Source organism: Triticum urartu, chromosome 5A (assembly GCF_056163025.1).
Source record: "Triticum urartu cultivar PI428250 chromosome 5A, HENAU_Tu73, whole genome shotgun sequence".
Classification (NCBI taxonomy): domain Eukaryota; kingdom Viridiplantae; phylum Streptophyta; class Magnoliopsida; order Poales; family Poaceae; genus Triticum; species Triticum urartu.
Window position 1 is genome coordinate 22,350,170 of NC_141877.1, and position 24,146 is coordinate 22,374,315.

Genomic DNA, 24,146 nt, shown 5'->3' on the forward strand with positions numbered 1-24,146 from the left:
AAGACCTACGGATGGGGATGTTATCAATGGCCACACCACTGCTCCTGGCCGTCCATGTATCATCTCCCCCGGCCCCCGCAATGATAACAGATCCTTCCTTGTCCCTGCCTCCCTTGTCCCGTTTCTCCTCTGGTTCCTCTGTCAATCGCTCTGCGTCTGCTCTTGTTCACAGGAGCAGGAGCTACGCCGACGCCCGAGCTCCTCCGTTCTCCGCCGGCCGAGACGCTGCTGCTTTGTCCCGGAATAGATCCACGCGCTGCCGCCCATGCCATCAAGCCGTTGCCCGACCTCCTGCTTGCCAGCCTCGCAGCCGGCCTCGATCTTGAGGCCCGAGCGCCCGCATGAAGATCCTCCCGAGCCCCTCGCCTCTCCGTCGCCGCAACCACCAGCAATGGCAGGACCCCCTTGCCTCGCTCTCTCCTTCCTTCCTTCCCTATTTCCCTTGCTCCCCCTCTCCTTTTCTTGTCTTCTCCCTCTAATCTCTCTCTTTACCCGTGCTGCCGCAGGAGCCCGCCATGGCCAGCCTAAGTTTTTTTTTCTTTTTTGATGAGGGGATGTGTTTTTTTTTTAATGGCGAGGAGATGAGATCGATCAAATACATAGGCGAAGGTGAAATCGTGGGCTCGCTGTGTCCCGCATTGTTTTTTCTCTTATATATATACACGTGTATAAATCTAATTTTAAGTCTCAGCGCTTGATCTTTATAGTAACCACAAAATCAAGGGATATAAAGGGATGACTGATGGAGAACTATGAAAGGCTCCTCTCTTTAATAAGTATTATATATATATAATATATAATATAATAAAAAAAAGATAAAAATAAAGATAAAGATAAAGATGTGCTGCTCGCCGCAGCGATCCTTGTATCAGTGTTGGTTGCTTTGGAATACAAAGCGGGGGAAAACCCTTTTCGGTAAACAAGAGCAATTACATACGTACATACATGCTTGCAGCTTACAAGGCAAGGACACCTTCACAGTTTACTAAATTTTGCCAGATTTCTTCTTCAGTTCCACTGTATCCACCCCGTACTGCTTTTCCAGCGCGCAGCCTTGGCCTCGATATCAATCTCTTCCTGCAAATGGCAACATATGCTGTTATAATTACTGTACAATCACAGCGGGCTCAACACTTTAGCACTATATCGGGCTCAACACAACTTTAACACAGCGGGCATTAGATTAGATAATTCAACTGTATGAACTCATTTCTCTCTCTGGAGTAATAGACTAGCTAGGCTGAATTTACGTTCAGAGTTGTGCAATAACTTCAGGCATAACGAGCAGCAATACAGTACAATTATTAACCACTGTGGTGACAATGGTAGATAACAAAGCGGCAGGCCACATGGACGACGAAGGCTCCCATGGCAGGGTCGTGGTGGCTGGTGGCGATACTAGATCCGGTGAGCGGGAGAGAAGAACAGCATGGCCAAACACAGCTCAACGAGGTCAGCCTGGACAGGAAGGAGTCCCTTCAGAAAAGCTCCAGCCCCCACCTGCATTGTTGCACGTACTGCTGTAGGCATCTGCTCGGGGTTGCATAACACACCACCTGAGAGCATCCTGCATGTCGCCTCCTTGGACATCGCATACAGCGCCATGCTGCTGATCTGTCTCACCTTGGGTGTCAAACAACATGCTGGTGATCCAAACCTTGGTATCTATGGCAGAGAGATTACATGGATGTGAGGAGTATTGCAAGTTTTGCGATTCGTGCATCGGAAGCAGGGCAGGGGAGGGTGTGATCGACGGTGGTGGGGATTGGTGCACTAGCAGCAGGCGGAGCTGGCGGTGAGAACCAAGGCGACGTCTCGACGGTGAGGGACGCAGGAGAGAGGAAGGAGAAAGGGGCGAGATTTTTGGGATAGATACGGACAGGAGAGAGTTATCGGGATAGTTGGAGCTGAGTGCGTGTATTCGAGCGCCTTGAATCGCTTTTTTGAACGCGCCCTCGGCCGTGTGATGGCATGGATCGGTCTGGTGTTTGCTTTTTATCAGACATATGATAACAAGTGTTTCCCAGAACACAAACGCGCCAAGGCTTTCCCTAGTTCTTCTTCCGATGTACTAGTACTTGGAAAAAAGCCAACGTGGTCAACTCTCTCATCAACCGCGACGACCAGGACACATGTCCAGGCCTTTGCCTATTGTGCATTTTGCCGAGTTCTTTTTCACACATAGGCGAAGTGCAGGTATTTCTGCCGAGTGCACAACATGATGCACTAGCAAACAACTCAGCACCGGGCAAAATTGTGGATTCCAGTAGTGCTACTTCGATGGCATCCTAAGGACACAGAACTCCTTGCGTGCACCCAGACCCGACCTACAACACGCCTTCCCGCACGCACACATGCATCCACGTCCACACCAAGATCATCATATAACATACTAGGGATTATCAACTGATAATTGAAGTTAATTACAACAAGCATTCCTCAATCTGGACAATCGTCGCACATCTCCCTCCTACCTTGTTGTCGTCCTGACTATTCTCACCATGCCACGTCGTCCTTTCGAATTTGGATCCGATTGTCATGTATGCCATGCCCTGAAAACATCTTGTTGAATGAACACTAATATTTGCTTGGCTGAGGGAGACAAGCGCCACTATGTTGTCTCGTGATGAACTCTTCTTGTTTGCTGGTTAATTGGCTGCTACAAGATCACGTGCACGACGAACCGATAAACAGACTTAAATCAGCACATGTGTCACACTCTGATGCGAACATAAAAATTCATGGTTGGCTTGTCATTTGTCAGCATATCTCTCGAATTGTTGAGTTGCCGAGCAGAAACTAGTGTATGTGATATGAAGTCCAACTATATTTGACTTAAGAGAATAGCTCTTAGCACATAAGTTGCTGTTCATGTCTTTTTTTCCAAGTGATGTTCATGTTGCTCTTAGTTTATAAGTTTAGTACAGTACGGTTTGCTCTTGTTTTGTCTGAAACAAAATCACACATTGGTGATATGTATTTCAGTTCATGCTTGGTGTCTGGCGTTCATAACTACAATCTGAAAGCCATGAACTACCTAAATGCAAATTAAATCCTGCACGTGACACCCAAATTAATATTTTTTGTTCTGAGCATTGATATGATGGCCACATGGTGATTTACTACTGTGATGTTAGCTTTACTTTTCTTGCCTTTTCTCTCTGAGGATGGAGATTAGCGGTTGGGATTTGTTTCTCATAAACTTTGTACATCATCACGTTATAGAGATCAAAAGGTTAATGAAATTATACATTTAAAAAATAAACGGCTAAGTGAATGCATCGCTCCCTTAATGCTCTTGTGACCTCTGACGTACCTGAGCTCCAAGCTAGTTATTGATGGTGGTGGAGAGGGGAACCCACTTCCCCTATAAAAGAGCAAGGCTTCTCCAAGCAAACGATGTCTTGTAATTATCTGGTATTGTTCTGTGCATTTTTTGTTGTAACTCTATATATTAGGGACCCTAATTTGATACCTATAGGCATAAAAGGCATCCGGAATTACCAATAGCTAACAAGAATTATGACATGCACAATGTCCCCTGCACATCCGTCGCGCATCTTCGTCCAACTGCGCTGCCTCAGCATGACTATGGCATGAATCATCGGATCGGCTCGCGCAACCATGCAGTCATGAACTTAATGGGAAGTTGAATGGAGTGGGATAATGCTCCGCAGATATCTTGTCATGAGATCATGCCGCAAAAACATCCCTATAGTTAGAAGTGCTAACCAAGTACTCCCTCAATAAATTCATAAAGGGACGCCCTGGATCTAGCTTGATCCACATTGTACTCATGATGTTGTTGATTTAGATTGAAAGCTTCAACAGCTAGCATAAGCATAGTTTTCTCTCGAAAATATATTTCATTTTACTTATTGCTATTTCATTGGATATATCATACCTATAGTACAACTATAATAGTGATCACAATGGCACTTCAAAGACCCTATGAACGATGTTAAGCTTTTGTGAACCAAAAGGGTGTGATTGCAAAGGTATAGATTAGAAGGGTTGTTGAAGAAAATTATTTAACTAACTAAAAAGAAACATTATTTACAAAATGATATTCCCTAGAAAATCGACCGTCTAGTCTCCATCTTTTCTTGTTTGGCTGGTTAATTGGTTGCCAACATAGGGCTACAAGATCACGTGGATGACAAACCGATAAATGAATTAAATCAACACATGTATCACACTCTCATGCAAACATCAAAATTCATGGTTAGCTTGTTATTTGTTAGCATAGCTCTCGAATTTTTGAATTTTTTGCCGAGCAGAAACTAATGTGTATGATATGACGTCCAACTATATTTGACTTCAGACAATAGCTCTTAGCATGGAAGTTCATGTTCTTGATTTTTTTTTGTGGGTGATGTTCATGTTGCTCTTAGTCTATAAGTTTAGTATGGTTGCAATTGTTTTGTCTAACACAAAATCACATGTTGGTGATATGTACTCCAGTTACTTCTTCTACCAGAAACAAAACCATAAAACAATCGTTCTACGGTAAATTTCATTAATTAAAAAGTGTATACAAACAAAGAGAAAAATACAACACCGATGGATCATCCTATGCTAGTTTTGGGAAAAATCATAGAAGTAAAATTATAGGTATTGTTCAATTCAGGACTTGATCTTGTGTGCTTTTGTAGGCTTGGCTCTTGTCTCAACAATATTAAGCCCTTCTTTTTGGTAGTAAGTCCAACCATTCTTGTGTGCTACAGCTTGGCAAAAGATTTTATCATTTCTAATAGACCAGATGCTCCAGCATCCCATAATCAGTATATCCAGTGCAATGTCCCCAGGTAGAGCCCTCATAGCCAAACATATCTCATCATAGCTAGTGATGCCTCTATTCCATGAAGGCATAATAAGATTCCAGTAGTTGAGAGAAAATGGACAGTCACAGAAAAAATGCCTTAGTGTTTCTTCCACATGGTCAATTCAGAGAAGTCAGTTGTATGAGTCCAGGTGCAGGGATTTCCTCTTAAGCAAATTTATGGTATTAACACTATCATACAGTAGGAGCCAAAAATGATTTTGTGTCTGGGCATGGTGGAACATTTCCAGATATGTTTGAAGATATGATGAATCCTATTGGGACAAAGGCTGGTTTTGTACATCTTCATAGTAGAGTACTGGTTAGAGTTCCATTTATAGGTCCAAATATCCTTATGATCTTGTTGTTGTCTGTTCTGGAGGTTGGATTGCAGAAGAGTGAATTGTTGATGTGCTTGCGTAGACATATAAGCAAGCTCTTGAAGTTCCAATACTTGGAGCAGAGTTATTTCCTTGTTGTTGGTAAAGGAAACTAATTCAGGGTATGCCATTTTAAGCAGGGGTTCATCCAAGTATCATGCCAAAAGTGAATTGTATCACCCTTGCCAGCTCTGCAAATAGTGTTCTTTGTAGTTGGCGGCAATTGAGTACATTCTTCCACCAGAAAGAGCCAACACCTTTTACAATATCATGGTGTCAAAAAACCAACACCTAAGTATTTTGATACGGAGAGTCGCAATGGCAAACCCCAAATGCTAATAAACCAATTCCTAGTTAAATGGGGACTCTTATTCAGCTCTTTGATGGAAAAAAGGAAACGGTGATGTCCATGCTCCACTGTTCGGAAATACGAACTCAAGCCCTAATTATCTGTCTGGTATGGTGGGCGCGGCTTTTGTAATACGGATTGTGCTGAATTTTCGGTGAACTGAATGTTCTGTCTAAATATCAGGCACATAATCAGAAACAAGGTGGGAAAAGGCAAATATACTTACACACGTACCAGCAGACAAAGCGGGGACGTGCAATGGTACTATCACGATATCACCAATTTCTACAACTGGTAATTCTATTCTTTATATATAGCTCTTTAATGGTTTAACCCATATTCATCTGACTATAAAAATATGGTGATACAAAATCTTTTGCATGCTTCCATATGTTTATTCGGAGTATGTGTTTCAATACTAAACAACCAGTATGATGTACCATAATATCTCTCAATACAAATAGAATCCTTCACGTGACACAAAATTACAATTTTTTACTAGGTGATGTTGGTTTTACTTAGCGAATTTTTCCAAATGCTAGTGGTTGGACTTTGTGTTTCATGAACATTGCATTGGTAAGCCGTGTGTTGGTTAGGTGCATCGTCTTGATGCAGAGAGCGGAAGATGAATGAAATTTAGCCTTTTCAAAAAGGAAAGGCAAGCAAATGCATTGTTTGTTTAAAGCAATCTTGTTGGGCAAATCTTTTGACAAGGGCTCTTCCTTTCTATATTCAAAATAAAATAAGTGTTATTTGTAGAAAAACAAAGTATATTTTTATGAAATCGGAATTTTTAGTGCGGGCCTTGGCCCCTACTCAGCTCTAGCGTACGCCCATCCCTACTCTGACCTACCCAAGGACCAAGCTCGTAAAAGGGAATCTCATCTATTAATCTACCGGAGGACCTATGAGTTCATATCACTGCTTACTACTCAAGTCTCATATAAAGAGCATGACTTCCGTGAGCAAAGAATGAGAAGCTTATTCACTGATGAGGACATGACTATCTTGGATACGACCAAAAATATTGCATACATGTATATTTGTGAGGTGTATGAAACGTTTGTACAATCCACATATGAAGATAAGGAAAAAAGAGAAGTTTAGGTGCGGTTCAAAAAGTCTTCTCACGTCACTTGTGGGCCAAGAGAAGATAGAGTCCAAGTCTCCCATGTTTTGGATTCAGATTCGGACTGCACAGACATACCTGACTCAAAACGTCAATAACTCTTTCATACGGACTTCGAATTGGGTGATTTTTTTGTTGGAAAGTAGATTCCGTGCTCTTTCCAACCCAATTGGATTCACCTTAAAATTCGTCTGGAGTGTTGAGTTATCGATAAAACAATCTGACGCTGCAGCAAAATCCGAGTCAAACTACAAGTCCAAAGGTGTTGCATCACCTCCACATGGGCCCATGAGCCTTGTACGACTTAGGGTTAGTTTTAGGATGCCTTGGGACGTCTTCCCACCTCCTTTGCCGCCATCCCTTGCTCCTATATAAGTAAATCCATCTAGTAGCTTTTTCCTTGGGATTTGTTTAGTTAAAATTTAGGCATTGCAACTTCGTGTACTTCGTTTGTGTCCAACGACCAGACCAAGACCGCTTTCAGATCCCCACCTTTATCAATACTTCATCTATATTTGCAATGTTCAGATTGCATTACCATATTCTTACTTTTTCTTCGATTACATGCAGGAATAAACTTTCGTGGTCAGGTTGATCGTGCTCCGGTGTGGTCAATAACCTCTTGGAGTTGGTTTAGTGATTGTTAAGGTGTAGCGTCGTGCACGTTTGTAGTCGGATCGTCAAAGTCAAGTCCACCAAATTGATAGTTATCATCTCGTCGAAAGATCAGGACATCCTCGCCTCTATCAAGTGGTATCAGTTTTCAGGTTGCTCGGTAAGAATTACTAGCTTTCCCTAGATTAGATTTATTTGCTTATCTATTGTCCAACAAAAAGCCACAAAAAGTTAGATCTATTCATCCTTGTCCAAACCAGTCTAAGCTTTTGCAATTTTATTTTTATTGTTTGCATTATTGAATTATCGGTTGCATCGTCGTGTCGAGTTGCTGGTCTTAGTGTCTAGTTCCTCTAGAGTATGAGTCAATCTCGTAGCTGAATTCGGATTGGAATCTGTTTTGTGCACTATTCAGTAAAACAGGCATATCTTCCTCATACGAAGTCCGTTTTAGCTCCGTGAGTACTCAAATTAAAGCTAGTGACGAGACACATCTAAATAGTTGAAGAAGCTAGTTTAATATTTGACACCTCATAATTGGCTTCTAAATAGGTCTTTTTGCCCTCCGAAGTTCGCGAACACAGCTTGTTCCAGTTTTAGAATTTTTTGACTCCTCATATAAACTCGGAATTGAATGATTCTTTTTGCATTTGCAAGTCTGACTCAGTGCCATTCTTGAGAAAAATAATCATAAAATTGTCACAAACTTTTATAGAGTAAAGTTGGAGAGAGTTGTTGGTATATCCTACTTGGAAGTTATTTCTCATCATTATCTTTACTGTCATTGTGATCTTCACTTATATCTTGCTGTCCAGAGCTACTTCATATCCTTTATTGATACTAGTTGTGCTACGCTTGTGACCTCATTAGTGTTCTAGGCTCGCGTCTCTAGTCCGGTCTAGCCTAGGACCAGCAAAGTACCGTTGTTGAGAGTTTTTTCAACATTGCATCTCTGAATTGATTATTGCTAATCTTTTGCTACCAAATATTTAAGCCTTCCAAGCTCCACATATTTCTACCCCGTGTATACGTATGTAACACCCTTCTCATTGAGAGAAAACAGACGGATTGTATCATCACGAGCGGCAAAGACAATTACATCCTCAGACGAATGAGTCAATTGAATCTGCCTGGCAGCACAATCAAGATGCGCCTTGTGCTTAGAAACCCAATCCATTCCAAGAATAAGATCAATATCTGAGTTTCCAAGAACCACTGGAAAGGACAGAAACTTGTAGTCGCCCAACGTGATAGAGACATCGGGAGCAACCAAACTAGAAGTCAAAATCTTGCCGGGAGAAACAACTTGCATGACTTTGGGCATAACCTCAGTATCAACATTGTGCTTCGATGCAAATGGGAATGACAAGAAAGAATGCGATGCACCAGTGTCAAAAAGTACTTTATCAGGAACATCGTTAACAGGAAGGTTACCCATGATGACATCTGACGAGTCCTCTGCCTGAGTTGCATTCATCAAGTTGACCTTGGCGTACTTGGGGTTATGCTTGACCACAGCTATACTTGCCGATCTCACAGGAGGAGGAGGAGGGAGACGCCTCTGATTGAAGCATTTGTTGGCATAGTGACCCTTCTGTTGACACTTGTTGCACATGACCTCTGAAAGCGGACGGTGATACGAAGCACTTGATCTTGGAGCTTGATACGAAGTCTTGTTCTGAAAGCCAAGGTTAGGTGGGTGGGAAGATCCACTGCCACCTTTGCTCTTCTGCTGATAAGGCTGACGGAACGGAGGAGGAGGAAGCCAATACTTCTGCTGCTTAGCCACTTGAGTTGAGGAAGAAGGAGTAACATCTCTGACTCGCTTCTTGGAAGCATCGCACTTCAGTTGAGCAGTCTCTTGCTTCATTGCCATGTTGTAAAACTCATCGTACCTCTTGGGCTCAAAGAGAACGAGAGCTAGCTGGATTTCTTCTCTGAGACCACCCCTGAACTGATATATCATGCTCTTCTCGTCAGGGACGTCCTGCTTAGCAAAACGGGCGAGCTTCTAAAACATCTTGTTGTACTCGTAGACAGACATAGAGCCTTGCTTCAGGTTGCGGAATTCCTCATGCTTGCTTTCAACCACGCTCTGAGGAATTCGATGAGCTTTGAAGTCTTGACGGAATTCATCCCAGGTAATCACACGGCCTCCTCTGGAATCTTTGTACTGCTGAAACCATTCTGCAGCTTGGTCTTTGAGTTGGAAGGAAGTGAACTTGACAAAGTCCTCAGGCCTGACGGTACTGCACTCGAAATGCTTGCATATGTCCACGAGCCAATCATCAGCGTCTGTTGCCTCAACACAATTGCTGAAGGTCTTTGGCTGGTTAGCAAGGAACTGATTGAGTGTAGCAAAGTGATTCTGATTGTTGCCTTGGCCCTGGTTGGCTTGATTGCCCTCTTGAAGAAGTTGCATGATTAGCTGCGTGTTTGCATTGGTAGCGGCCATCACAGCTTTCCATGCCTCCGGAGGTGGAGATGGTGGTGGCGGACCAGAATTCGGAGTCGTGCGCGTTGGAGGAGCCATCCTGAAGAGGTTGACATCAATTAGCACATTGACAGACAAATATTGAAGCTGAATCAAACGGGTTGAAATTGCAACATAAAGTCTTCACATCCGAACAAAATGAACGAATGCATTCCAATTGAAATGGTCACATATCCATAAATTGAGAAGCCACTTAGAATTGAGGTAGAAGAATAAAACCAACAAGGTACTGAACAAAAACGAATACTCGGTAAAGATCACACAATCTCAAACCAAATATCCGTGGAAGAAGAACTAGAGCTACAAGAATTCCCACCTATGAAACTCCAGAACCTTTCCGGTTATGCAATCAGATGTTGGGGATACAGGGGAAGCATAATATCTCACCCAATTCTAGCAAATCCTACATCCAGTTGTATCCATCCTTCAACACATAACCGAGAAAAACTTCGGAAATCATCTACCTCAACCTTCGAAAAGCATCCGTTATACAAGTTATGGCAATACTCCCGAACTCCCGCCCCAGTACTGGGTGGCGTCGAGGTTATCTCACCAACAACTGCATAAAAGAGATTTTCGATGTTGGCGAAACTAAACTCGGGTATTCCAGAACTGCAACGATAAAATTGTGATGACAACACCTCGGAGCTCAACTCCCCGGGACACTGCCACAACCCCTAAATGACAGGAGGCACCAAGAACAATGTTCTCGTCACAAATCGATCGGAACGATTCCAAGATACCCGCGTGATCCTAAATTTTTTTAGTGAAATTTGAGAAGAGAAGAGCCAAAACTCTACGTCAGGATGCCTTACCAGAGCGATGAAGGGACTGGGGAGTAAAAAGAATTCCTAAACTCTCCGATATATATAATCCTAAATGACTCAAAACATTTTTCTAGACTCAACAACGCCAGCTATTCGATCAAGCAGGGGGGCTCCTAAGGTCGGGGAAGGCTCTGATACCAACTTGTAACGCCCTCGATGCGGCTATATCTCTTACGTGTCGAAGCACGACTTAGAGGCATAACCGCATTGAAAGCAATGTCGCAAGTAAGGTAATCTTCACAACAACCCATGTAAATAGATAATAGGGGAAAAGGTACATAGTTGGCTTACACTCGCCATGTCACACAAATACATGAATAACATTAGAATCATCCAATACACTCATGGTCCGACTATGATACCAAAATAAAAGATCAACCCCAACATGCGACACGGTCCCCGATCGCCCCAGCTGGGCACCACTACTGATCATCAGGGAAAGACACATAGTAACGACGAGAGTCTTCATCGAACTCCCACTTGAGCTCAAGCGCATCATCTGGAAGGGTATCATCGGTCCCTGCATCTGGTTTGGAAGTAAACTATGAGTCACGGGGACTCAGCAATCTCACACCCTCGCGATCAAGACTATTTAAGCTTATAGGTAAAGGCAAGGTAATATGTGGAGCTGCAGCAAGCGACTAGCATATATGGTGGCTAACATGTTCGCAAAAGAGAGCGAGAAGAGAAGGCAAAGCACGAACGAAGAACTATGATCAAGAAGTGATCCTATAACAACCTATGTCAAGCATTACTCCAACACCGTGTTCACTTCCCGGACTCCCCCGAGAAGAGACCATCACGGTTACACACGTAGTTGATTCATTTTAATTAAGTTAAGTTTCATGTTATCTATAACCGGACATTAACAAATTCCCATCTGCCCATAACCGCGGGCATGGCTTTCGAAAGTTCAAATCCCTTCAGGGGAGTCCCAACTTAGCCCATCACAAGCTCTCACGGTCAACGAAGGATATTCCTTCTCCCGAGACATTCCGATTAGACTCGGCATCTCGGTTTTACAAGACATCCTCGACAATGGTAAAACAAGTCCAGCGACACCGCCCGAATGTGCCGACAAATCCCGATAGGAGCTGCACATATCTCATTCTCAGGGCACACTCATATGAGACATCCTACGAGTAAAACCAACCCTCAAGTTGCCCCGAGGTGGCCCCGCAGTCTACTCGGTCGGACCAACACTCAGAGGAGCACTGGCCCAGCGGGGTTTAAATAAAGATGACCCTTGGGCTCCAGAAACCCAAGGGGAAAAGAGGTTAGGTGGCAAATGGTAAAACCAAGGTTGGGCATTGCTGGAGGAGTTTTATTCAAGGCGAACTGTCAAGGGGTTCCCATTATAACCCAACCGCGTAAGGAATGCAAAAATCCGGGAACATAACACCGATATGACAAAAACTAGGGCGGCAAGAGTGGAACAAAACACTAGGCAAAAGGCCGAGCCTTCCACCCTTTACCAAGTATATAGGTGCATTAAGATAAACAAGATAATATGGTGATATCCCAACAATAAACAATGTTCCAACAAGGAACGATCTCCAATCTTCACCTGCAACTAGCAACGCTATAAGAGGGGCTGAGCAAAGCGGTAACATAGCCAATCAACGGTTTGCTAGGACATGGTGGGTTAGGGGTTTGACATGGCAATATGGGAGGCATGGTAAGCAAGTGGTAGGCATCATAGCATAGGCATAGCAAAAGAGCGAGTATCTAGCAAGCAAAGATAGAAGTGATTTCGAGGGTATGATCATCTTGCCTGCAAAGTTGTCAGAGTTGACTTGATCCTCAAAAGCAAACTCAACGGGCTCCTCGTTAGAGAACTTGTCTCCCGGCTCTACCCAAACAAGACAAACAAGCAAAAGGAACACAATCAACCACGTGCAATGCTCGAACAACATGATGCAAACATGGTATGCTATGCGGGATGCGATATGTGATGCATATGCAAGATTTGACAAGGAATGATTGAACCTGGCCTCAACTTGGAAATCCAAGAGTACCACTGGAAAGGTGAGGTGATTTCGGTTGAAATCGATATAAAGATCACCGGAATCGGATGCACGGTTTGGAAATGGCAAGCAAAACAAATATGACACCGGTCTGCGATAAACAGCAAGTAGCCATATAAAAGCATCAAGATAATTATGCTACAGCACTCAAACATGACAACAAAATACATGGCAGGGATCCACTCATGATGCTTGACAAAAGATGAACACTGAGCTACGGCCAATTCATCCATTAACAGGTTCAAACAAGCATGGCAAAAGTGCAAATGATAACAGATTTCAGACTTAGTGAAATTACCACAAGTCTGGAATTTAACATCAGGTAGCACACTTTGGAGCATGCAAACTACATGCTACAGGAACTTAACATGGCAAAGAAAGGCATGGAATGAAGCTACTCAAAGCACTGATCAAAAGTCCCTTAGTGACCTTGAGCCAAAAGGGATCAGAAAATACAATTGCAAGCATGTGAACATGGCAAAAACATAATCAGATTACAGACTTAGTGAAAAACTGGAGCATGCAAATCTGTTAATGAGTAGGCATGTTTACGAGCTTGATGCACTCACTACAAAGCATGGCATGACAAACTAAGCATAAACCCATCAAGAATACATGGCATAGAAGCTAGACATGGCAAGAACAACAACATAGCATGCACGGATCAATAGCAACATCCTCGGCAAAATCGCTAACAAGTCAACAATCTACCAGGATTCACGAAATAGCAAAAGTAGAGCTCGATTGACTCAAGCTAGGATGCTCCATAAATGCAAACAAAGACATGGATGGATATAGCACCACAATGTTAACAAATCATCCTTACTGATCATCCTCAAAAGAGGCACGGATCACTCGGAAACAACATGAACATATGGCATATTGACAAAATCAGATCAAGAACTTAGTGAAATTCTAAGTCCCTGAAATCAGCATTACCGATTGCACTACTTTGCAAGATTGTGCTAGTCACCACACATATCACAAAAATACATGGTAAGCACTTACGTAAAGATGGCATGGCATATAACAAAACACATGTAGAGCTCAGGAGCATATCATGCACACATTAAACATCGCAAAAATGACAAATATATATTTGATGAAACAGATCTGACAATTTTATCATATAGCCCTCTTCCAACAGCATTTCGGGTATCAAGACGAGCTCAAATGAAAATGATGCAATGAGATGAAATGATTTACTCTCTGAGGCGAACATTTTGATATGCTAGACGCTCAAATCGGAGCAACGGATGCGGAGATACGACACGATGAAGTATGCATAAAATTAGGGTTTTGGGGACAAAAGTCAACCAATCCAGATCCAGATCTGGCGGGTACTGTAGCTGCACGGGAATCGAGGTTCGTCGCCGACATCGCCGGAGCTCGCGGGAGAAGAAGAAGAAGCACCCGGGCCGAGGCGTGCCGAGAAGGAGGGCGGCGAGGCGACGGCGGTCGTCGGAGGAGGCCGGTGGTGGCGCGGCTTGCCGGTGGAGGCGCTAGAGGCGGCGACCCTCGCCGGAGATGGGCGGCGGCACCGGAGAAGCGGCAGGCCGGCGCGGGGCGCGGCTCCTCTTGCGCGAGCACGACGGAGGCAGGCGGCGCCGCGCGCGGGCCCTCGAGGGCTGGAGGCGGGCCGAGCAGGCCGGAGGTGGGAGCGAGGCGGCGGCGGACACCTGGCAGCGCACGGTTTGTCGCGACGAAGTGTCCGGACGGAGCGGACGTTGTCCGGCGGTGGCGGGTGGAGTTTCTAGGTTTAGGGGGAGAAAGAGACCCGGGATTTTTGTGAGGGGAACTATATATAGGCATAGAGGGGGCTAGGAAGCTCCAAATGGAGTGCGGTTTTCGGGCACGCGATCGTGATCGAACGCTCTAGGTGATGGAAGGGTCTTTGGTGGGTTTTGGGCCAAATTGGAAGGGTGTTGGGCTGCAACACAAACGAGGCCTTCTCAGTCCCTCGGTTAACCGTTGGAGTATCAAACGAAGTCCAAATGGCACGAAACTTGACAGGCGGTCTACCGGTAGTAATCCAAGGACGCATGGCAAGTCTCAGTCCAATATGGAAATGTTTAACCCCCACACACGAAAAGAGGTAGAAAGGACCACCCACTACTGAAATCAGCTACTTTGCCATCTGCAAGTTCTTTGCCGTCCGCTAGCGGACGGCAAAGAAGCTCTTTGCCATCAGCTTCCAAAAAGCGGACGGCAAAGAACTGGCTGATGGCAAAGACCAAGTTTGCCATCAGCCAGTTCTTTGCCGTCTGCTAGCGGACGGCAAAGATTCTTTGCCGTCGGCTAGCGGACGGCAAAGAGGGAGGGGCCCCACTGACGAGCTGCAAAAAAAAACCTAACGGGCCCCCTCTTTGCCGTCGGACGGCAAAGAGCAAGAAGGCGGACGGCAAAGGGTGGCGGACGGCAAAGAGGGAGGGCCCCACGTAACGTTAACGGGGCCGCACCCCACACCCCCCTCTCTCTCTCTCTTTCTCTCCCACCTCTCGCCAGCCCCGTCTCACCACCCCGCCGCTGCTGCCCCAGCGCCCCCCGCCCCGTCGCCCCACCACCCCGCCGCCGCCCCGGCGCCCCCCAGCCCCGCCGCCCCCACTGCCCTGTCGTCTGGGCGCCGCCACGCCCCGGCGCCCCGGCACCTCCGCGCCCCGCCGCCCCGGCCGGGCCCGGCGCCGCCGCCCCAGGCCGCGCCGCCCCGCTCCTCCGCCGCCCCAGGCCGCACCGCCCCCCTCCTCCACCCTGCAGGTGAGTCTCTTCTTCCTTTTTTTTCCTTTTTTCTGTTTTTTTTAGTTTTAGGTTTATGTTTAGTTTAGATTTAGTTTTAGGTTTAGGTTTATAGGTTTTGCTTTAGTTTAGTTTTAGGTTTAGATTTAGTTTTTTTCTTTTTCTGTTTTTTTAGTTTTAGGTTTAGTTTAGTTTTAGGAAAGAAGAAAAAGAGAAAAAGAGGAGATCAGGAGAAGAAGAAGAAGAGGAGGAGGAGAAGAAAAAAGAAGAAGAGGAAGAAGAAGAAGAAAAAAGAGGAGAGGAGGAGAAGAAGAAGAGGAAAAAGGAAAGGAGGAAGAAGAAGAAGAAGAAGAAGGAAAAAAAGGAAGAAAAGGAAAAAGAGGAAGAAGAAGAAGAAGAAAAGGAAAAAAACCCGACCCGACACGGCACCCCGACACGACACCCCGACCCCGAGACCCCGACCCCGACCCCGAGACCCCGACCCCGACACCCCAACCTCGACCCCTGTTGGAAATATGCCCTAGAGGCAATAATAAATTGGTTATTATTATATTTCCTTGTTCATGATAATCGTTTATTATCCATGCTATAATTGTATTGATAGGAAACTCAGATACATGTGTGGATACATAGACAACACCATGTCCCTAGTAAGCCTCTAGTTGACTAGCTCGTTGATCAATAGATGGTTACGGTTTCCTAACCATGGATATTGGATGTCGTTGATAATGGGATCACATCATTAGGAGAATGATGTGATGGACAAGACCCAATCCTAAGCCTAGCACAAAGATCGTGTAGTTCGTATGCTAAAGCTTTTCTAATGTCAAGTATCATTTCCTTAGACCATGAGATTGTGCAACTCACGGATACCGTAGGAATGCTTTGGGTGTATCAAACGTCACAACGTAACTGGGTGACTATAAAGGTGCACTACAGGTATCTCCGAAAGTGTCTGTTGGGTTGGCACAAATCGAGACTGGGATTTGCCACTCCATGTAAGCGAAGAGGTATCTCTGGGCCCACTCGGTAGGACATCATCATATGCGCAATGTGACCAAGGAGTTGATCACGGGGTGATGTGTTACGGAACGAGTAAAGAGATTTGCCGGTGACGAGATTGAACTAGGTATTGGATACCGACGATCGAATCTCGGGCAAGTATCGTACCGCTAGACAAAGGGAATTGTATACGGGATTGATTAAGTCCTTGACATCGTGGTTCATCCGATGAGATCATCGTGGAACATGTAGGAGCCAACATGGGTATCCAGATCCCGCTGTTGGTTATTGACCGGAGAACGTCTCGGTCATGTCTGCATGTCTCCCGAACCCGTAGGGTCTACACACTTAAGGTTCGGTGACGCTAGGGTTATAGAGATATTAGTATGCGGTAACCCGAAAGTTGTTCGGAGTCCCGGATGAGATCCCGGACGTCACGAGGAGTTCCGGAATGGTCCGGAGGTAAAGAATTATATATAGGAAGTGCTATTTCGGCCATCGGGACAAGTTTCGGGGTCACCGGTATTGTACCGGGACCACCGGAAGGGTCCCGGGGGTCCACCGGGTGGGGCCACCTGCCCCGGGGGGGGCACATGGGTTGTAGGGGGTGTGCCTTGGCCTATATGGGCCAAGGGAACCAGCCCCAAGAGGCCCATGCGCCAAGAGAGAGAAAAAAGGGGAGAGTCCTAAAGGGGGAAGGCACCTCCGAGGTGCCTTGGGGAGGATGGACTCCTCCCCACCCTTGGCCGCACCCTTCCTTGGAGGAAGGGGCAAGGGCTGCGCCTCCCCCTCTCCCTTGGCCCTATATATAGTGGGGAAAAAGGAGGAGCAAACCAATCTAAGGCCTGGCGCCTCCCTCTCCCTCCCGTGACACATCTTCCTCCTCCCGCAGCGCTTAGCGAAGCCCTGTTGGAATCCCGCTACTTCCACCACGCCGTCGTGCTGCTGGATCTCCATCAACCTCTCCCTCCTCCTTGCTGGATCAAGGCATGGGAGACATATCCGTTCCGTACATGTGTTGAACGCGGAGGTGCCGTCCGTTCGGCGCTAGGATCATCGGTGATTTGAATCACGACGAGTACGACTCCATCAACCCCGTTCTCTTGAACGCTTCCGCGCGCGATCTACAAGGGTATGTAGATCCACTCCTCCCTCGTTGCTAGATGACTCCATAGATTGATCTTGGTGACACGTAGGAAAATTTTGAATTTATGCTACGTTCCCCAACAGTGGCATCATGAGCTAGGTCTATGCGTAGATTCTATGCACGACTATAACACAAAGTAGTTGTGGGCGTTGATTTTGTTCAATATGCTTGCCGTTACTAGTCTTATCTTGATTCGGCGACATCGTGGGATGAAGCGGCCCGGACCAACCTTACACGTACTCTTACGTGAGACCGGTTCCACCGACAAACATGCACTAGTTGCATAAGGTGGCTGGCGGGTGTCTGTCTCTCCTACTTTAGTCGGATCGGATTCGATGAAAAGGGTCCTTATGAAGGGTAAATAGCAATTGGCATATCACGTTGTGGTCTTTGCGTAGGTAAGAAACGTTCTTGCTAGAAACCCATAGCAGCCACGTAAAACATGCAAACAACAATTAGAGGACGTCTAACTTGTTTTTGCAGGGTATGCTATGTGATGTGATATGGCCAAAAGGATGTGATGAATGATATATGTGATGTATGAGATTGATCATGTTCTTGTAATAGGAATCACGACTTGCATGTCGATGAGTATGACAACCGGCAGGAGCCATAGGAGTTGTCTTAATTTATTCATGACCTGCGTGTCAACATAAACATCATGTAATTACTTTACTTTATTGCTAACCGTTAGCTGTAGTAGTAGAAGTAATAGATGACGTGACAACTTCATGGAGACACAATGATGGAGATCATGATGATGGAGATCATGGTGGCATGCCGGTGACAAGATGATCATGGAGCCCCAAAGATGGAGATCAAAGGAGCTATATGATATTGGCCATATCATGTCACTATTATTTGATTGCATATGATGTTTATCATGTTTATACATCTTATTTGCTTAGAACGACGGTAGTAAATAAGATGATCCCTCATTAAAATTTCAAGAAGTGTTCTCCCCTAACTGTGCACCGTTGCTACAGTTCGTCGTTTCGAAGCACGCCGTGATGATCGGGTGTGATAGATCCTTACGTTCACATACAATGGGTGTTGACGAGCCTAGCATGTACAGACATGGCCTCGGAACACAGCAAAAACACTTGGGGTTAACTTGACGAGCCTAGCATGTACAGACATGGCCTCGGAACACAGAGACCGAAAGGTCGAGCATGAGTCGTATGGTAGATACGATCAACATGATGATGTTCACCGACGTTGACTAGTCCGTCTCACGTGATGATCGGACACGGCCTAGTTCACTCGGATCATGTAATCACTTAGATGACTAGAGGGATGTCTATTTAAGTGGGAGTTCATAAGACGAACTTAATTATTCTGAACATAGTCAAAAGGATTTTGCAAATTATGTCGTAGCTCACGCTATAGTTCTACTGTTTAGATATGTTCCTAGAGAAAATTTAGTTGAAAGTTGATAGCAGCAATTATGCGGACTAGGTCCGTAAACTAAGGATTGTCCTCATTGCTTCATAGAAGGCTTATGTCCTTAATGCACCGCTCAGTGTGCTGAACCTCGAACGTCGTCTGTGGATGTTGCGAACATCTGACATACACGTTTTGATGACTACATGATAGTTCAGTGTGTAATGCTAAATGGTTTAGAGTTGAGGCACCGAAGACAGTTTTTGAAACGTCGTGAAAACATATGAGATGTTTCGAGGACTGAAATTGGGATTTCAGGCTCGTGCCCACGTCAAGAGGTATAAGACCTCCGACGATTTTCTTAACCTGCAAACTAAGGAGAAAAGCTCAATTGTTGAGCTTGTGCTCAGATTGTCTGAGTACAACAATCATTTGAATCGAGTGGGAGTTGATCTTCCAGATGAAATAGTGATGGTTCTCCGAAGTCATTACCACCAAGCTGCTAGAGCTTCGTGATGAACTATAATATATCAGGGACATATATGATGATCCTTGAGATATTCGTGATGTTTGACACCACAAAAGTAGAAATCAAGAAGGAGCATCAATTGTTGATGGTTGGGGAAACCACTAGTTTCAAGATGGGCAAGGGCAAGAAGGGATACTTCATGAAACGGCAATTCAGCTGCTGCTCTAGTGAAGAAACCCAAGGTTGAACCCAAACCCGAGACTGAGTGCTTCTGTAATAAGGGGAAGAACCACTGGAGCAGAATTACCCTAGATACTTGGTAGATGAGAAGGCTGGCAAAGTCGATAGAAATATATTGGATATACATTGTGTTAAGGTGTACTTTACTAGTACTCCTAGTAGCACCAGGGTATTAGATACCGGTTCGGTTGCTAAGTGTTAGTAACTCGAAATAAAAGCTACGGAATAAACGGAGACTAGCTAAAGGTGAGCTGACGATAGGTGTTGGAAGTGTTTCCAATGTTGATATGATCAAGCATCGCACGCTCCCTCTACCATCGATATTGGTGTTAAACCTAAATAATTGTTATTTGGTGTTTGCGTTGAGCATAGACATGATTGGATTACGTCTATCGCAATACGGTTATTCATTTAAGGAGAATAATGGTTACTCTGTTTATTTGAATAATACCTTCAATGGTCTTGCACCTAAAATGAATGGTTTATTGAATCTCGATCGTAGTGATACACATGTTCATGCCAAAAGATAGTAATGATAGCACCACCTACTTGTGGCACTGCCACATAAGTCATATCGGTATAAAACGCATGAAGAAGCTCCATGTTGATGGATCTTTGGGCTCACTCGTTTTTGAAAGGTTTGAGACATGCGAACCATGTCTATTGGTAGATATGCATGAAGAAACTCCATACAGATGGATCGTTTGGACTCACTTGATTTTGAATCACTTGAGACATGCAAATCATACCACATGGGCAAGATGACTGAAAGCCTCGGTTTCAGTAAAATGGAACTAGAAAGCAACTTGTTGGAAGTAATACATTTTGATGTGTGCAGTCCAATGAGTGTTGAGGCGTGTAGTGGATATCGTTATGTTCTTACTTCACAGATGATTTGAGTAGATGTTGAGTACATTTATTTGATATATCACGAGTCTGAATTATTGAAAGGTTCAAGTAATTTCAGGGTGAAGTTGAAAGATCGTCGTGACAAGAGGATAAAATATCTATGATATGATCATAGAGATGAATATCTGAATTACGAATTTGGCACAGAATTAAGACATTGTGGAAATTGTTTCACAACTGATACAGCCTGGAACACCATAGTGTGATGGTGTGTCCGAACATCATAACTGCACCATATTGGATATGATGCATACCATGACGTTTCTTATCGAATTACCACGATAGTTTATGGGTTAGGCATTAGAGACAACCACATTCACTTTAAATAGGGCACCACGTAATTCCGATGATATGACACCGTATGAACTATGGTTTAGAGAAACCTAAGCTGTCATTTCTTAAAAGTTTGGGGCTGCGACGCTTATGTGAAAAGTTTCAGGCTGATAAGCTCGTACCCAAAGCGGATAAATGCATCTTCATAGGACAACCAAAACAGTTGGGTATACCTCCTGTCTCAGATCCGAAAGCAATAAAGGATTGTTTCTAGAATCGGGTCCTTTCTCGAGGAAAAGTTTCTCTCGAAAGAATTGAGTGGGAGGATGGTGGAGACTTGATGAGGTTATTGAACCGTCTCTTCAACTAGTGTGTGGCAGGGCATAGGAAGTTGTTCCTGTGGCACCTACACCAATTGAAGTGGAAGCTTATGATGGTGATCATGAAACTTCATATCAAGTCACTATCAAACCTCGTAGGATGACAAGGATGCGTACTACTTCAGAGTGGTACATAATCCTGTCTTAGAAGTCATGTTGCTAGACAACAATGAACCTACGAGCTATGGAGAAGCGATGGTGGGCCTGGATTCCGATAAATGGCTCGAGGCCATAAAATCCGAGAGAGGATCCATGTATGAAAACAAAGTGTAGACTTTGGCAGAACAGCTCGATGGTCGTAAGGCTGTTGAGTGCAGATGGATTTTAAAAGGAAGACGGACAATGATGGTAAGTATTACCATTAAGAAAGCTCAACTTGTCGTTAAGATGTTTTCCGACAAGTTCAAGGAGTTGACTACGATGAGACTTTCTCACTCGTAGCGATGCTAAGAGTCTGTTGGAATTATATTAGCGATTACTGCATTATTTATGAAATCTTGCAGATAGGATGTCAAAACATTGTTTCCTCGATGATTTTCTTGAGGAAAGGTTGTATGTGATACAACCGGAAGGTTTTGTCAATCCCTAAAGATGTTAATAAGTATGCAAAGCTCCAGCAATCCTTCTAAGGACTGGAGTAAGCATCTCGGAGTTGGAATGTATGCTTTGATAAGATGATCAAAGATTTTGGTGTATATAAAGTTTATGAGAAACTTATATTTCCAAAGAAGTGAGTGGGAGCACTATAGAATTTCTGATAAGTATATGTTGACATATTGTTGATCAGAAATGACGTAGAATTTCTGGAAAGCATATAGGGTTATTTGGAAAGTGTTTTTCAATGGAAAGCCTGGATAAGCTACTTGAGCATTGAGCATCAAGATCTATAAGGATAGATCAAAACGCTTAATAGTACTTTCAAATGAGCACATACCTTGACATGATCTTGAAGGTGTTCAAGATGGATCAGTCAAAGAAGGAGTTCTTGCCTGAGTTGTAAGGTATGAAGTTAAGACTTAAAGCTCGACCACGGCAGAATAGAGATAAAAGACGAAGGTTGTCCCCTATGTTTAAGACGTAGGCTCTACAGTATGCTATGCTGTGTACCGCACCTGAAATGTGCCTTGCCATGAGTCAGTCAAGGGGTACAAGAGTGATCCATGAATGGATCACAGGACAGCGGTCAAAGTTATCCTTAGTAACTAGCGGACTAAGGAAGTTTCTCGGTTATGGAGGTGGTAAAAAGAGTTCGTCGTAAAGGGTTACGTCGATGCAAGCTTAACAGCTATCCGGATAGCTCTGAGTAGAGATATCGGATGCATATAATGGAGCAACAATTTAGAATAGCTCCAAGTAGAACAGTTATTTGGAATAGCTCCAAATAGAGCGTGGTAGCTAAATCTAGGAGATGACATAGAGATTTGTAAAGCACACACGGATCTGAAAGGTTCGGACCCGTTGACTAAAACCTCTCTCACAAGCAACATGATCAAACCCAGAACTCATTGAGTGCTAATCACATACTGATGTGAACTAGATTACTGACTCTAGTAAACTCTTTGGGTGTTAGTCACATGACGATGTGACCTGTGAGTGTTAATCACATGGCGATGTGAACTAGATTATTGACTCTAGTGCAAGTGGGAGACTGTTGGAAATATGCCCTAGAGGCAATAATAAATTGGTTATTATTATATTTCCTTGTTCATGATAATCGTTTATTATCCATGCTATAATTGTATTGATAGGAAACTCAGATACATGTGTGGATACATAGACAACACCATGTCCCTAGTAAGCCTCTAGTTGACTAGCTCGTTGATCAATAGATGGTTACGGTTTCCTAACCATGGACATTGGATGTCGTTGATAATGGGATCACATCATTACGAGAATGATGTGATGGGCAAGACCCAATCCTAAGCCTAGCACAAAGATCGTGTAGTTCGTATGCTAAAGCTTTTCTAATGTCAAGTATCATTTCCTTAGACCATGAGATTGTGCAACTCCCGGATACCGTAGGAATGCTTTGGGTGTATCAAACGTCACAACGTAACTCGGTGACTATAAAGGTGCACTACAGGTATCTCCGAAAGTGTCTGTTGGGTTGGCACAAATCGAGACTGGGATTTGTCACTCCGTGTAAGCGGAGAGGTATCTCTGGGCCCACTCGGTAGGACATCATCATATGCGCAATGTGACCAAGGAGTTGATCACGGGGTGATGTGTTACGGAACGAGTAAAGAGACTTGCCGGTGACGAGATTGAACTAGGTATTGGATACCGACGATCGAATCTCGGGCAAGTATCGTACCGCTAGACAAAGGGAATTGTATACGGGATTGATTAAGTCCTTGGCATCGTGGTTCATCCGATTAGATCATCGTGGAACATGTGGGAGCCAACATGGGTATCCAGATCCCGCTGTTGGTTATTGACCGGAGAACGTCTCGGTCATGTCTGCATGTCTCCCGAACCCGTAGGGTCTACACACTTAAGGTTCGGTGACGCTAGGGTTATAGAGATATTAGTATGCGGTAACCCGAAAGTTGTTCGGAGTCCCGGATGAGATCCCGGACGTCACGAGGAGTTCCGGAATGGTCCGGAGGTAAAGAATTATATATAGGAAGTGCTATTTCGGCCATCGGGACAAGTTTCGGGGTCACCGGTATTGTACCGGGACCACCGGAAGGGTCCCGGGGGTCCACCGGGTGGGGCCACCTGCCCCGGGGGGGCACATGGGTTGTAGGGGGTGTGCCTTGGCCTATATGGGCCAAGGGAACCAGCCCCAAGAGGCCCATGCGCCAAGAGAGAGAAAAAAGGGGAGAGTCCTAAAGGGGGAAGGCACCTCCGAGGTGCCTTGGGGAGGATGGACTCCTCCCCACCCTTGGCCGCACCCTTCCTTGGAGAAAGGGGCAAGGGCTGCGCCTCCCCCTCTCCCTTGGCCCTATATATAGTGGGGAAAAA